A 17034-nucleotide genomic window follows, 5' to 3' on the forward strand; every position below is an offset into this window, starting at 1 on the left:
AGCACGGTAGCATGGGGGGCAGCACGGTAGCATGGTGGTTAGCATAAATGCTTCACAGCTCCAGGGTCCCAGGTTCGGTTCCCGGCTGGGTCACTGTCTGTGCGGAGCCTGCACGTCCTCCCCGTGTGTGCGTGGGTTTCCTCCGGGTGCTCCGGTTTCCTCTCACAGTCCAAAGATGTGCGGGTTAGGTGGATTGGCCATGCTAAATTGCCCGTAGTGTCCTAAAAAGTAGGGTTGGGGGGGGGTTTGTTGGGTTACGGGTATAGGGTGGATACGTGGGTTTGAGTAGGGTGATCATTGCTCGGCACAACATTGAGGGCCGAAGGGCCTGTTCTGTGCTGTACTGTTCTATGTTCTATGTTCTAACAGAGTACATTGACAAATGGTACATCTACAAACCGTAGGGCCACTGAAGCACTTTTGAAGTATAGTCACTATTGTGATGTCGGAAAGATGACAGCCAATTTGTAGACAGTACATTTCCATAAACGTGGTAATGATCTGATGATCTGTTTTTGTGAAGTTGATTGAGAGATAAATATTGGCCAAGATACCTGGGATGTCTCCCTGGCAAGGTATTTTGGTTGGGCGAGGTGTCTGTTTAACGTCTTGTCCAAAAGGCAGGCATCCTGACAATGGAGCATCAGCCTTGATATGAAAACCCCTTTAAATGTACTTTGCCAGCCCCACCCTCTTCTTCCATTTGGTGGTGTCCAGTCTACTGGCACTCTGGCCTGGGCTCACAACCAGGAGACAAAATATGTGTCCTGCCAGCCTTAGTCATATCCCCGCCATGATGCCCTGTAAGCGGCTCTGACCAGCCCTCTGCAGCACTTTTTAATTGGTGAAGCTGCCTCTGGGTGTGATAGAACATAGAACATAGAACAGTACAGCACAGAACAGGCCCTTCGGCCCTCAATGTTGTGCCGAGCCATGATCACCCTACTCAAACCCACGTATCCACCCTATACCCGTAACCCAACAACCCCCCCCTTAACCTTACTTTTATTAGGACACTACAGGCAATTTAGCATGGCCAATCCACCTAACCCGCACATCTTTGGACTGTGGGAGGAAACCGGAGCACCCGGAGGAAACCCACGCACACAGGGGGAGGACGTGCAGACTCCACACAGAGAGTGACCCAGCCGGGAATCGAACCTGGGACCCTGGAGCTGTGAAGCATTTATGCTAATGACCATGCTACCCTGCTGCCCCATGTCGCTGAGCATCTGGTGAAAGGAGTAGGTGACGCCGTTGCTGTTCTCTTCCATGTCTCACTGGCATAGATTGCGGTTGGCGCAACTACAGTGTGGAGTTACAGCTTCTTGGCCGTGTTGATGGTGTTGTTTGCCCAGACTGTGTGGAGCCGCTGGAAGGATCAATGCCACTTTGCCGATTCTTGTGTGGACATCGATCAGTACACCGCCCTCCTGAGAGATGATGCTTCCTAGGTGGGGGAGGGGGGGTGGGTGTAAACGGTCAATGTCATTGATGTTCTGGTGTTTGATGGTGATGGGCCAGCCTTGTTGCTATCCAGTCATCGCTATCTTGGTCTTCTCACACACAATCTTTGGGGGTCATTCTGACTTTGTGCGATAGAATAAACAGCTGATAATGGAATGGCAGCCAGAACTCCCAAAATTCTTCTTTCAATTCGGTCAAAACCACTCCCACGCTGGTTTTCTCATGCGGAAGAGCAGCAACAATAAGGGACGTTGTTAATTAACTATTTCTTATTTTGAAACCATTCAATCAATAAATTCACATTAATGATTCATGTTGTTAAAATGTGCCCATGATAACGATGAGATTCTTGTGAAGCAATAAAGATTGTACCCATCATTTATTTTATCTTTGTAAAATTAAATCTGCCCAGCAATTTCAGTGCACATGGACCTTTGCGAACACTACGGGAAGTCAAAGACTTAAAGCAAAAGTAAAGCTAACAGATGCTGTGGGCTGTTGGAACTGATGCCATTTACTGTATATGGCATAAAGTATAACTTAGTTCTAGTTTTCAGACTGCCAAGTTTAGCCTGCTTTTAATAACACTGAAAGATCATGTAGCGAAAACATTGGCTGGTATGCAAATCTCTCATTTACATCTTGTTCTTAACACTTTGAGAGCTGCAGTTGAGGACAGACATGAGCCCATCCAAAACTCTGCTGCGGGGACCTGAATTTCTGTTCCACTATCGCCTGCTGTGTCCGGCAACACTCCCAGTCCACTACTGCCTCAAGCTTACAATCCCTCCTTACCCATCATCCATCGCTCTTTCTGTCACCCTGCCCAGCCCTATAACCCTCTTGGAGCTTCACATTACTCCAATTGTGGCCTCATGGGAGTCCCCAACGCCCTTCATGGCATCATTGCCGGCCGTGTCTTCATCGGCGCAGACCACAAGATCTGCTCCCTCTACGTGAACCTTTCTGCCCCTCTACTGCTGCCTCATCCTTTAGGACTCTCCTTCAAACCTATCTCACACTATCCTAGTGTGTCCCCCTTTGCCTTTCCGGGTGGGATTTTCCGTCTTCCCGCCTCCCTTGCCGCAGCGTGTGTTCCCGCGGTGGAGGTTGATCGGCATTGGCCACGAGCAGGACTTCCAATCCCACCGAGGCCTATGGTGTCTTGCGTGGCTCGGCCGTACTGACGCTGGCAACCCCGCTACGAGGGGTCATCTTCGGCAGGACCGGAAGTTCCTGTTGGTAGGAAGAGCTGGAAAATTCCGTGCGATTGCCGTCAATTTCTTTGGTTGCTACTGCGCCCAGGAGGTGGCCTGGAGTGTCTTACTGTACTGAAAGGGGACAAGTGGCTTATTCCTGATCCTAATTTGTATATTTGTAAATGCAATGGGAATGACAATTTTTGTTGTTGTATCATTTTCTTTCAAATTAATTGTGGCGTGCAGCACGAAAAGGGTGCAGACAATGTTGTATCTGAGGCTTTGCAAGGCATTTATTTACCCTGCTCTTTCACTGTCATTACTGAAATATTTGCACAATGCAGAGTGTTTAAGGGGACATTTCCTCCGAGGAATGAACCCCTCAGCAATTCGGAATTGTGATCCGAGGTGGGAATGCCGGGCAGCCTCTTCCCAAGCCACCAGTCGGACTGGACAATACACATTTGGCAACAGGCTGGTGAAAACCTCTCATGGCTTCACTGTGATTTGCCAATGCCTTACAGACATGTCTGTCAGTGGGAAGGCAATGGTGCCACCTGTAAATGTGAATGTTTGTCATTTTCAGCCATTTTTCCTGCACTCTGCTAACTTCGAGCTCACGGTATTAAGAAATTAAAAATAATTGGTGCCTCGAGAGCCAATGATGTACTTTTAAAACGGAGTTACCCTTGTAATGTAGGAAACACAGCAACCAATCTGCGCACAGTAAAGTCCCTCAAACAGCAATGAGATAAAGATCGGACATTAACAGCGTTGAGAGAAAGGTTGGTGCTTTACCTTCAAATCACACTATTCTTTTCTTTTATAAATTTAGAGTAGCCAATACATTTTTTCCAATTAAGGGGCAATTTAGCGTGGCCAATCCACCTAGCCTGCACATCTTTGGGTTGTGGGGGCGAAACCCACGCAAACAGGGGGAGGATGTGCAAACTCCACACGGACAGTGACCCAGAGCCGGGATCGAACCTGGGACCTTGGCGCAGTGAGGCTGCAGGGCTAACCCAGTGCGCCACCGTGCTGCCCCAAATCGCACAATTCTTGATAATGCATCATGGGTAGCGTAGTGACACTGCTGCCTCACAGCGCCAGGGACCCGGGTTCGATTACGACCTTGGGTCACTGTCTGTGCGGAGTCTGCACATTCTCCCCGTGTCTGCGTGGGTTTCCTCCGGGCGCTCCGGTTTCCTCCCACAGTCCAAAGATATGCAGGTTAGGTGCATTGGCCATGATAAATTGCCTCCTAGAGTCCAAATGTTAGTTGGGCTTATGGGCGTGGACCTAGCTGGCGTGCTCTTTCCAAGGGTCGTTGAAGGCTTGCTGGGCCGAATGGCCTCCTTCTGCACTGTAGGGAACCAACTGGACTCAAGTCTAAACTTGGAACATCATTTCAATTGTGTAAGACATTTCAAGAATGGAATCACAGAATAATAATAGCATTTCCAAAAAGCTTTTGATAAGGTACCACACGAACGGTTACTTAATAAGACAAGAGCCTATGTTGTTGGGATAGTATATTTGCATGGATAGAGGATTGACGATCTGATAGAAGAAAGAGTTGGGATAAGGGGGGCATTTTCAGGATGTCAACCTGTTGCTACTGGATTACCAGAGGGGTCCGTGTTGAGTCCACAATTATCCACAATATATGACTTGGATGAGGGAAGTAAATGTACTGTTGCCACGTTTGGTAGATGACACAAAAATAGGTGGGACGGCAAGTGGTGAGCAGGACATAAAGAATGTACAGAGGGATATAGACAGGTCAGGTCATTGGGTAAAAACTTGGCAGATGGAAGAGATTTAAGGAAATGTGAAGTTCTGCACTTTGGTAGGAAGAATAAAGGAGCTGAATAAATGGAGAAAGACCGCAGAAAGCTGCAGCACAGAGGGATCCGGCGGTGTTTGTGCATAAATCACAAAAATCTAGCATTCAAGTTCAGCAGCTGATTGGGAAGGCAAAGGGAATCTTAGCCTTTATTACAAAAGGAATCATAGAGTCCCTACAGTGCAGAAGGAGACCATTCGGCCCATCGAGTCTGCACTGATCCTCTGAAGGAGCACCCTACCTACCACTCTATCCTCATATCATCAGTCTTTGGGTGAAGAAGTTTTTTTTCTCAATTTAAAAAATGTTTTTTGATTCGTTCATGAGATGTGGGTGTCGCTGGCTGGGCCAGCATTTATTGCTCATCCCTAATTGCCCTTGGGGGGGCTGTTAAGGGTCAACCACATTGCTATGGATCTGGAGTCACATGTAGGCCAGACCAGATAAGGACGTCAGATTTCCTTCCCTGAAGGACATTATCAACTGGATTTCCTGGTGACAATCTTATATGGACGGTCTCAAGTTATTATCTTCCCCACAAGCGGAAACACTCTCTCCGTATCCACTCTCTGAAAACCTTTGATAATTTTAAAGGCCTTTATTCGGTCACCTTAAGCTATTTTTTTCAAGAAAGAGCAGATTCAATCCTTTCCTGGTTTGTATAATCCATGCAATCCTGGCATCATCCTCTGCCCCAGTTCCATTGCCTCTACATCCTTTTTATAATATGGTGACCAGAACTATATGTCAAGTGAGGTACACCCAAGATTCAATACAGATTTTAATGTAACTTTGTTACTTTTCAATTCAACCCCTCGAGATATAAAGTCAAGTTCTTGGTTTGCTAATTTTATAATCCTGATGGTGCAATCTTTCGAGTTTGGTGTAATTTTACTCTGAGATCCTTATGACTTTGGCAGTATCTTCTTCCTTGGTGAAGACACATTAAAGTACTCATTTACTGCCCAAGCCATGCCCTCTGCCTCCAAGCTTCGATCTCCTTCTTGGTCCCTAATTGTCCTCACCCCCCCCCCCCCCTCCCCCCGCCACTTGCTGCTACCCTTTTGGTATTTAAATGCCTACGGAAGGCTTTGGATTGCCTTTATGTTAGCTGCCAGTCTTTTTTTTTTCAAATGTATTTTATTACAAAAATGTATCAAATCAGCGAATAAACACCCCGAGAACATGCTTCCCTATGATCAACTATACAGTCTGTATAGATATTTCCTCTTTTCACCCCCCCCCCCACCTCCTCACAATGAACAGCTCCTCAAACACGGTAACAGACATCCCCCACCTTTCCTCAAACCCCCCTGAAGAGCCCCTTAACTTGTACTTTATCTTCTCCAACCGCAGGAAGTCGTACAGGTCACCCAACCAAGCTGCTACCCCCGGTGCGATGCCAACTGCCACGATGCTGACCAATTCGCCGCTGTGCAATCAGAGAGGCGATGGCCAAGACGGCGGCCCTCCTCCTCTCCATGAGCTCCTGCTTCTCTGAGACCCCAAATATCGCCACCAAAGGATCCGGGTCCACGCCCTTCTCCACTATCCTGGCTAAGACCGCGAACACTCCCGCCCAGAATCTTCCCAATTTTACGCAACCCCAAAACATGCGCGCATGATTCGCTGGCCCCCGCCCACACCTCTCAAACTCTGCTACCCCACCGAAAGAACCCACTCATTCTCGCCCGAGTCATATGCACCCTGTGCACCACCTTAGACTGTATCAGGCTCATCCTTGCACAAGAGGAAGTCCCGTTTACCCTACGCAGTGCCTGGCTGCCAGTCTTTTCTCACATTCTCTCTTTGTCTCTCTTATTTACTTTTTCACTTCCCCATTGAACTATCTACATTAAACATGGTTCTCAACTGAATAATCAACAAAGCATCTGTCATACACATCCTTTTTCTGTTTCCTCTTACTTGCTATCTCTTTCGTCATCCAGGGAACTCTAATTCTGGTTGCCCTACCTTGCCCCCTACCTGGGAAATGCACCTCGACTCTATCTGAACTGCCTCCTCTTTTCTGCTGCAGCTTTGCGACTGCTCTTTGATTCCACTTTACCTGGGACAGATCCATTCCTATCCCACTAAATTTGGCCCTCTTCCAATCAAGTACTTTTACTCCAGATTTCTCCTGGTCTCTTTTTCATAGCTAACCTAAACCTTCTTACCAGGATCATGGCAACTTAGAAACATTCACATATTTCTTTAAATCTATACAGTAATAGGTAAGCAGGAATTTATTGAACATAGTTTCATACAGGTGTCAAATAATTATGGCAAGAACATACATACATTGACAGACACTTCAATACGCAAGAGGGTTCAAAAAACTTTGATTAAAAAGGCTTTTTAAGCTGGGACATTTTATGGTTCCCTCGCATGCTTTATGTTCAAATTATCTACGCTCATATGATATTGACGATGAGGCAATATGTGAATCTAGGAGGAATTTTATCAGCCAGAAGGTGGTGAATCTGTGGAACTCTTTGCCGCAGAAGGCTGTGGAGGCCAAATCACTGAGTGTCTTTAAGACAGAGATAGATAGATTCTTGATTAATAAGAGGATCAGGGCTTATGGGGAGAAGGCAGGAGAATGGGGATGAGAAAATATCAGCCATGACTGAATGGCAGAGCAGACTCAATGGGCCGAGTGGCCTAATTCTGCTCCTACGTCTCATGGTTTTATGGTCTTCTGGTCTATCTTTGTAATACAGCTAAGGTTTATCTTCGTTTTCAATAAACTTAGTCCATTTATAACAAGACAGAAATGAATTGTCTTGTGATGACAGCACTGACATATTGTAGAGGGTGATGCGATAATTGATTTGTCTCTATACAGTAAGGGGTGCAGTGTCATGAAGAGTGTGCTAGCCTAAATACTTGGCAGTTTGAAGACAGAGAAAAAGAATGTTGACCACCTGCGTTTTATTTATTTCAGGCCAGTGCAATGACCGATGAGATCTCTCAATGAATAGCGAATATTTGCACCCAGGACTAATTTTTGGGCAGTTGACTAAACTTTGGTCAAAGAGGTAGTTTATACATTGCCTTAAGGGAGGAAAGAGAGATGGAGCTTTGGAGAGGTGTTTGGAGAGGTGCTCGAGACCTACGGGTTTGGAGCAATCAATCTCCCCCTGGGGAATTGATGTCCAAACATGGTAAAGTTCTAATTGTTGTTAATAGCTTCATGGGAAGCCAGATAAGCCAAGTTTTTGGTTGGCCTGTTTTTGTTCCATAGACTCTAATTAATTCAATGTAATCCTTTTGAAAATCAGGGGAGGGATTCTCCGACCCCCCGCAGGGTCGGAGAATCGCTGGGGGCTGGCGTCAATCCCGCCCCCGCCGTGTCCCGAATTCTCCGCCATCCGAAATTCGGCAGGGGCGGGAATCGCGCCGCGCCGGTCGGCGAGCCCCCCAGCAGCGATTCTCCGGCCGGCGATGGGCCGAAGTCCCGCCGGTGACAAGCCTCTCCCGCCGGCGGGAAGCAAAACACCTACCTGACCGACGGGATTGGCGGCGCGGGTGGGCGCCAGGGTCCTGGGGGGGCGCGGGGCGATCTGACCCCGGGGGGTGCCCCCATGGTGGCCTGGCCCACGATCGGGGCCCACCGATCGGCGGGCAGGCCTGTGCCGTGGGGGCACTCTTTTTCTTCCGCCTTCGCCATGGTCTTCACCATGAAGTGACCCCCTCCCCTGCGCATGCGACAGGACAACGTGAGCAGCCGCTGACGCTCCGGCGCATGCGCGGACTTACGCCGGCCGGCGAAGTCCTTTCTGCCCCGGCTGGCGTGGCACCAAAGGCCGTTCACGCCAGCCGGCGGAGTGGGAACCACTCCGGCGCGTGCCTAGCCCCTCAATGTGAGGGCTTGGCCCCTAAAGGTGCGGAGACTTCCGCAGCTTTGGGGCGGCCCAACGCCGGAGTGGTTCACGCCACTCCAAAACGCCGGGACCCCCCCGCCCCGCCGGGTGGGGGAGAATCCTGGCCAAGGTGAGTCACTGAAAAACAAGGTGGAATGGATCCTCATACACCTCTCCTCTCAGCTGGACCAGTTCCAAATTCCTCAGCAAATCAAATTCAGGGGCAGTATTCTCTCCTACCCGGCGGGGCGGGGGGTCCCGGCGGAGTGGAGTGGCGCCAACCACTCCGGCATCGGGCCTCCCCAAAGGTGCGGAATTCTCCGGCCGCCCGGCACCGGGGCTGGCCGAAAGGCCTTCGCCGGTTCGCGCATGCGCTGGTGGTGACGTCAGCGGCTGCTGACGTCACCACCGGTGCATGCGCGCTGGGTGATTCTCTTCCACCTCCGCCATGGTGTAGGCCGTGTCGGCGGCGGAAGAGAAAGAGTGCCCCCACGGCACTGGCCCGCCCGCCGATCGGTGGGCTCCGATCGCGGGCCTGGCCACCGTGGGGGCACCCCCCGGGGTCCGATTGCCCCGGGCCCCCCCCAGGACCCCGGGGGCCTGCTCGCGCCACCGATCCCGCCGCCACCAGAGGTGGTTCAATCCTCGGCGGCGGGAGAGGCCTCCCAGCGACGGGACTTCGGCCCATCGCGGGCCGGAGAATCGCCGCAGGAGGCTCGCCGCGGTGCGATTCCCGCCTCTGCCAATTCTCGGGTGGCGGAGAATTTCTGCCACGGCGGGGGTGGGATTTTCGGCGGCCCCGGGCGATTCTCCGACAATGCGTGGGATCGGAGAATTTTGCCCCTGGTTCCCTGTCTGCAAATTACTCCCTGTCTTTATTACATCATATCCGATTGATTTGCTGTCTGAACCTCTGCTCCCAGGAGGCTAGGCCCACAGCTGCCTGAGTGGTGTCATGTTAGGATACGTTAATAACTAAGCCCGTCCCATCAATACCCAGCAACATTCATGCTGCACTTGGTGGGTAGCATCTTACCGGGTTTTCTGACCCAACGTAGGTATAGAGAGTCACACAGATGGCTGCCTGCTCTTACTTGCCTCTCAGTCGCTTAAGAAGATGACATTGTTAATACCCCACACTCAAGCTGTGCCCTGATTTTGAATTACGTAACCAGATTTATTTACAGAAATTAAGCACAGGGAGGAGCATAGATTCGGCTGCAAGAACAGTGGGGAAAGGCCTGATCTTCTCAAGCTGCACTCCACCTCTCACAGCCTGAGACCCAGCCTGCACAGATCTCTCACACTCACTTTAGGTTCTGTTCCTCTTGGGACCCATGTTCATCCCGTGTTTTCAAAATTCCTTCTTTTCCACTTCATGCGTCTGTGGCCAGCGGCTTCATTGTCCCATGAGCCCTTGCAAGACCTGGAATTCACTTCTGCTCAGACATAACAAAGCTGCATATTAATAGGTTAATGTTTTATCTTGTAACCATTATTATTGTCATACGTAGGCTTACATTAACACTGCAATGAAGTTACTGTGAAAATCCCCTAGTCGCCACATTCCGACGCCGGTACACTGAGGGAGAATTCAGAATGTCCAATTCACCTAACGGCTCGTCTTTCGGGACTTATGGGAGGAAACCGGAGCACCCGGAGGAAACCCACGCAGACACGGGGAGAACGTGCAGACTCCGCACAGACAGTGACCCAAGCCGGGAATCTAACCTGGGTCCCTGGTGCTGTGAAGCAACAGTGCTAGCCACTGTGCTATCGTGCCGCCTCTTACAACCTCATTCCCAGGCTGTGGGTCAGTATTGTGGACAGTATCTAAACCAGGAGGTAAATCTTCATTCACGTTGCTCAAGAGCTGAACATCGGCTGGCACAGGGACGGAAATCAGATGGAGGCTATTGCACGTCCCTACAGAATCCACCTGATTTCCCTCCCCTTTAAAGGAAGGCATCGCCCCGTGGCAATGCCCTCCGCAGACAAAAGCAAAATACCGCGAGTGCTGCAAATCTGAAGTAAAATCTGAACTAAAAATCTGCAGACAAGCAGCCGGTCAGGCAATGACTGTGGCGAGTTACCATTTCAGTGCGGTGACCTTTGAAGCAGACGTGCGCAGGGAGCTGAGTTGGCATGAGTGATCATACTGTACGCACACGCATTGTAATTGAGGAATACATTTGCAAATTCAAATCTTTCAGGTTGTTTACAATTTGGAGATTTTGTGCTATTGTGAACGTGCAGGAGGTTCTAAACGATACCCAAATGATTTATTTGTATAATGTGTTGGATGCTTGAACTGCAAATGCAAATGAGCCCAGTTTAATAAAGTTAACAGCATAATGCTCCTCGTTTCTTGCTCTTTATTTCAGCCAGTACAATTAGACATAGCAACAGGAGATCACTCTATGGCAAGAGATTAATGTCTTATGCTTTCACTTTTACTCAAGTTCTGTCTTGTCTCCATAATCCGTCAGGTGTTGCAGTTCTTTGTGGGTTTAGCTGCATTAACTCCAGTTCATAGCGTTTTCAAATCAGTGTTTACAGCTGAGATACTGCAATCTTCAATTTGTTCGGAAGATATTGCACTTTCAAAGATTTTTTTTGCGCATTTATTAACTACTTATGTGTCACCCGGCTGGAAAAAATCACTGATTAGCCAGGATTCCAGGAGATACAAAGAGCTTGGGTTTCACAACACCTTGTTTGTCAGTTTTATATCTGAAATTAATTATCAACATGAAGCAACGCTATCGTGACAACCTCTGGACCACAGGAAGTGGCAACGGTTCAGCTCCAAAGAGAGGTTTCAGCACCAGAGTGGCTCAGTTACATTGTGAGTGGCTGAAGGGTCCAGTTCACAACCAACAGTCCCTGACAGGGCTGGATGAGGAAAGCCGCGCAGTATTAACTCTGCTGCACCTTCCTCTTTGCTTTCAAGTGCCTCGGAACACCACAGCCCCTAAGTCCTCCTTCAAATCATATGCCATCCCGATTTTGACAGGCAGCGCTGTAGTTCCTTCAGCATTGCAAGGTCAAATTCCTGGAATCCCTTACTCAACAGTAAAGTACCCTCAGCCCACAGATTGTAGCCGATCAAAGGCCCAGACATCTGCCTTCAGAAGGCGTCCAAGGAACGGGACAGTGAATGCTGGCCTTGTCAGTAATGCTCAGAGCCAGAACAGTGACCTGATTGGTCTTTTATTTGGATGTTATTGGCTGATGAAAGAATGTTGTGGCAGGCCACCAGGAGGTATAAATCCTTTCGGTTTCACCATCTCTCGTTACTTCTTCAAAAAGTTCCCACAGAGGTTTCCACGTCCAGCAGAACCATCAGAAGGGGACGATGAGGCCTATGGGTTCCATGCCTTGTTGAAGAGAGAGCAGGTAGATTACACTGGCATTCTTGGACAGAGACCTTCATCTGGATTACACATTCAGGCCCTAGGTTAAACCTTTCATTCGCAATCTGTGAACTGGATAGGGGAAGGACACGTTCCACAGCCAACTGTACTCTTTTGAATTCTAGACACTTTAGTTATGTCGGTAACAATTTACACGGAATGTGCTTGGTGGTGGAAGCAGCAACGATGAGTGATTTCAAAAGGAAACTGGATGGGCACTTGGAGGAACATGCAGGGTTATGGGGGAATGGGACTGACTAGATTGTTCGATGGACTGCCCGCATGGATTTGATAGGCTGAATGGCCTCCTTTTGGCTGTAAATGTCGATAAATGAGATTAATATGATCGACAAACAGCAGTGAAATGAAATGCCTGACCATTTTCTATGTTCTATATCTTATGAGGAAAGGCTGATGGACTTGAGGTTGTTTTCGTTAGAGAGAAGAAGGTTAAGAGGTGACTTAATAGAGGCATACAAAATGATCAGAGGGTTAGATAGGGTGGACAGTGAGAGCCTTCTCCCGCGGATGGAGGTGGCTAGCACGAGGGGACATAGCTTTAAATTGAGGGGTAATAGATATAGGACAGAGGTCAGAGGTAGGTTTTTTACGCAAAGAGTGGTGAGGCCGTGGAATGCCCTACCTGCAACAGTAGTGAACTCGGCAACATTGAGGGCATTTAAAAGTTTATTGGATAAGCATATGGATGATAAGGGCATAGTGTAGGTTAGATGGCCTTTAGTTTTTGACTTCCCATGTCGGTGCAACATCGAGGGCCGAAAGGCCTGTACTGCGCTGTATCGTTCTATGTTCTATGTTCTATCTGTTTGAGGTGTTGTTCAGGGTAAACGCTGGGAAAGATATGAGAACACCTTCACTGCTCTATTTCAAAGAGTGCCTGGGGATCTTTTATATCGACCATGACATAGGGTTTCAATTTCCGTTAGTATCAGAGAGACAACATCTCTGAGCGTACAGCCGAAGAGCATTCTGAGATCTTCTGGAGAGGGGCTTGAACCCATCACCTTCTGACTCAGACGCAACTTGCGCCAGTATCTTGAATAAAGGTAAAAAGTCAATGAAGCAATCAGATTTTATACTTGCATAGTTGGTCATCTCTTGGACTAATTTGGGAGTCAATACATTTACTGTGAGCTGATTTATACAGGGGGTGTGCGCCTAATCGTAGCGTAGAATGTTTTACTGAACAGTATGTGTGATTCTGTCCACACGGAATATCATTGTGTATCACAATTAGGTGAGATACTAGTGTATCGAAGGATAAGGTCCATCCACTGAGCGTTCCAATGCCTTTTCCTGGGGAGAATTGCGAAGAATCCCACACACTCTTTTTTGGAAACACAGCTGATCTGTGATGATATGGAATTATTTTGCATGGAACGAGTGTGTGATTTTAACCCTGCCAGGCAGCTAAATCGTCTTTGGGACACATTGCAGTTTCCGATTCTAACCGTGCCCATCTGAGTAATCAGTGAGATCCTTCTTTCAACTTGCAGTTTGGGCTCCAATGGCATCGCTGGGATCTTAACCGGAGGCTTGTGTGGGGCAGGGGGGGGGGAGTCCACGGACCATAAATAAAACAAAAGAAATGGGAACAAAGGGAAAATCAAAAGGAAGGAATCTAGCATCCCAGTGCAGTGGAGAGGGGAGGCAAAATATTGCAAGCCATTCATTGTCTTCGACGGGAATGGAAGATCATGCCCGCCGGAGGGGCTGGAAAATCCCACTCAATGTATCTTATATTCTTTGAACACCTTGATATGATTGTGATAAAAAATATTGAAGATGGAGCAAACAGGATTGTTTCACTGATAGTCAAGGAGAATTCAATCGTGCAACAAAGAGCGTGCTCCCTTTCCAATTGGCTGGCGGAAGGCAGCAGCTGACAGGATGGACCAATGACACAAGGGCATAGGTGGAATGGGCCAAGGTAGGGGTTCACGTGATGAAACACCCAAGGCACACACCTGGGCTCCATGGGTTAAATTACGAGGAGTGATTATGCAAACCAGCCTTGTGTTCTCTGCAATTTGGACGGTCAGGGAGTGATTTGATTGTTGCTTTAAAGATATTAAGGGGCAGGGTCAGAGTTGATAGAGGGAAACTATTTCTGCTGGTTGGGGAATCTAGGACAAGGGTGATACAGCCTAAAAATAAGATCCAGACATTCCAGGAGTGGAATTAGTAAACATTTATGCATACAAAGGGCTGTAGAAGTTTGGAATGCTCTTCTGCAAATGGCAATTGCTGCCAGATCAATGATCAGTTTTACATCTGAGATCTGTTGAGAAAAGGCATTAAAGGATTTGGGGCCAAGACGAGTATATGGAGTTGGGTCAGAAATCAGTCAGGATCTCATTGAATGGTGGAAGAAGCTCGAGAGGTAAATGGCCACCTCCTGCTGCTATGTGCCAGAATTAGCAACCCAACTGCCCCAAACCATTCTTGTGCAGCAAGTTGGGTGGGTGGGTGTGGGGTGGGGTGGGGGCCCGGTGGAGAAGGGAGGTGGGGCTTAATATCCACTGTGTTTCTGCTTTAAATTAACCGAACAATCGTTTCGACCAGCAGCCCAGTGGAAAATGTAACTGGTCCAGTTTGTGAGGCAGCCCCTTTCTTGCACATGGTTACACCGGAGAATGGCTAATTAATATTGAAATGAGGGAATGATTAATATTCAAATAGGGCTACGATCACGTGAATGCTACTTGAGACTCGCTTTTGTATCGAGCCCATGAGGGGATTCTGGAAATTGCCAGAAAACCTCGGCAGTGGCTGCCTCCGTCCGGGCAGAGGGCTCATTTATTATATGTGCGCACGGAGAAGGAGGAGGTCTTTGTAATCGGTCACCACCATTTGGGGGGGGTCGGGGGACGGGGGGGGGGGGGGGGGGGGAGGAAACACATCCATTAAGTGTCTGGGATAATTATCCCATTTGGGTCAGAAGAAAGAGAGATTGGGGCCCAATGGCTGTCCCATGTCAATTTCGGTCTGCGTATGGGAAATTGGCCTTTGGCAGACCAGCCGCAGAAGCTCCAGGCTCACTTTGCCAATCAGCCAATTCCTGGGTCGCCTTTCAGCAGCTACAGGCAGCACACATATCTGTTTCACACATGACACAGAGATACCTGGGACGGGTAAATTTCAGCTCAAAATGCACTTGTTTGAGATTGGTGCGAGGAAACACAGGAATCACTAAACGTCATCCTGAAAATTAGGTTGTAATTTTATTTACATCCTACAGAGACAGTTGTGTCCCAGTAAAGAGTTACAGTGTTGAAATAGGCCATTCAGCCCAACCTGTCCATGCTGGTGTTGATGCTCCAGGTGAATCTCCTCCTAACTATTCCACATGGTTGTGCATTCCACATTCTCACTCTACCCTTTTATTACAGAGGCTTCACCTGAATTCGGCTTCATCGAGTTTATGTGTTACTTTTCCATAATTACGGCCCCGAGGATCTGGGCAGCTCCAAAAGTGGAAACATCTCCTCCACATCGACCCTATCAAAGTGATTTTATAATTTTGAAGAGCTCCATCTCAGCCTCCATTTTTCAAGGGAAAAAAGCCCCAGCCTCTCCGTTCATTCCTGAAAGTTGCCGGAGTTAAGGATTCTGCACTCTGATCCCACACGCTTTTCGTAGAGTGAAGGAAAGTGTTAACAGGGAAGTCTTCTGCCACCTCACCATCCAACCTGAATTTGCCTCGCCCTCATCCCTGCTGGGAACTGCCATAGACCTATCCTTCCCCGGCTCACAAAACATAAATGGTAGCAGCAAGGTCAGGGGGGAGGATCCAGGTCCCTGGAATGTTTTCTCACAGTTTTTCCATCATGCCAATCTCCCGAGCACTAACATGGGGATCTGGCTCATTGGTTCTGGCAAGTGTGAATAGAGGTCCTGAAGTCCCCTAGGGAGAGAGAGAGTCTTGTAGTGGCCTCCTCAGATTTCAGGATTCACCTGCTGTAGACCTGAATTAGATGGTCTGACCTTTGAGATCCTCCTGGTGACCTTCAAGGCCACCTCTGGCGCTACAGCAGTGGAATTGCTCTTCTTATCGACAATCAGCTCCAACACGGAGAAATGACTCAGGATTGGATTGAGAGGTTGGGTGGAAGTTGCAATCTGCCTTTTTTTTAGTCCGTTTGTTGGAGGGAAGAAAAATCTCCAAGTCTGTTCTCGACCGCGTGGTGTTGGTAAAACTTTGTTTATTTCGGGAAAACTGCACACAGGAGAGGCACGTTCTGTTGCTAGCTTTAGCTCACAGGAGTCAGCTCTGCCTGTCCTCAGAATCACATGCATATATATTTAAAGTTCTTCGGAGTCACAAGCAGGTATGGACGTCACTGAATCATTCGGAACAATGCAAAATGATCAGTATGCATATTTTCTGGTCCCTGTAATGGGAAAACGATTAAAGAATGTGGGCGCGATTCTCCGCCCCCCACGCCGGTTGGGAGAATAGCGGGAGGGCCTCCCGACATTTTTCACGCCCTCCCGCTATTCTCCCCCACCCCTCGCCCGACCCACGTCACAAATCGTTTTTTACGGCGAGCGGCGATTCTCCGCGGCCGATGGGCCGAGCGGCCGGGCCTTTACGCCCGTTTTTTCATGGCAGAAAACACACCTGCTTGATGTACGTCCAAAAGGGACGCACTATTTCCCCTCTGCCGTCCGACAAGATCAAGCCGCCACATCTTGTCGGGCGGCGGTGGAGAAATGCGGAGCTGCACATGCTCGGGTTCCGTCAATGGCGTGATGACATCACCCGTGCATGCGCGGGTTGGAGCCGGCCACACGTCATCTTGGCGCGCGGCCGTAACGACGGTCGTTAAGGCCGCGACGCTGTGATTCCCAGGGTCCCGCTCCTAGCCCCGATTGGGGGGGGGGGGGGGGAAAATCGGGTCCTGGGAACGGGCGTGAAGGCTGCCATGAAACACGGCCGGTTTCACGGCAGCCTTTACGACTCTCCGCATTTGCGGAGAATCTCGCCCCACAATGTTTCCTTACAATCTCATGGGTTTGTGCTTAACATATTTAACTTCTAGAAGAGGTGCGAATGTGTTGGACAATGTATCCCTGAGACACAGAGATGGCAGATGGAGTTTAATCCGGACAAATGTGAGGTAATGCATTTTGGAAGGTCTAATGCAGGTAGGGAATATACAGTGAATGGTGGAACCCTCAAGAGTATTGACAGTCAGAGAGATCTAGGTGTACAG

At 48.8% G+C, this 17034-nt stretch overlaps 1 long non-coding RNA gene across 1 annotated transcript in view; it reads right to left on the bottom strand.

Moving 5' to 3' along the window:
- The window catches only part of LOC119971029, a 36220-nt gene extending 26737 nt beyond the window's left edge, over positions 1-9483 (bottom strand). Inside the window, exon 1 of the long non-coding RNA XR_005461727.1 lies at positions 9415-9483. This is a non-coding gene — a long non-coding RNA (uncharacterized LOC119971029). The remainder of the gene's footprint in view (positions 1-9414) is intronic.
- Between the last annotated feature and the right edge of the window lie 7551 nt (positions 9484-17034).

This window comes from Scyliorhinus canicula, chromosome 9 (assembly GCF_902713615.1).
Source record: "Scyliorhinus canicula chromosome 9, sScyCan1.1, whole genome shotgun sequence".
In the NCBI taxonomy this organism is placed as follows: domain Eukaryota; kingdom Metazoa; phylum Chordata; class Chondrichthyes; order Carcharhiniformes; family Scyliorhinidae; genus Scyliorhinus; species Scyliorhinus canicula.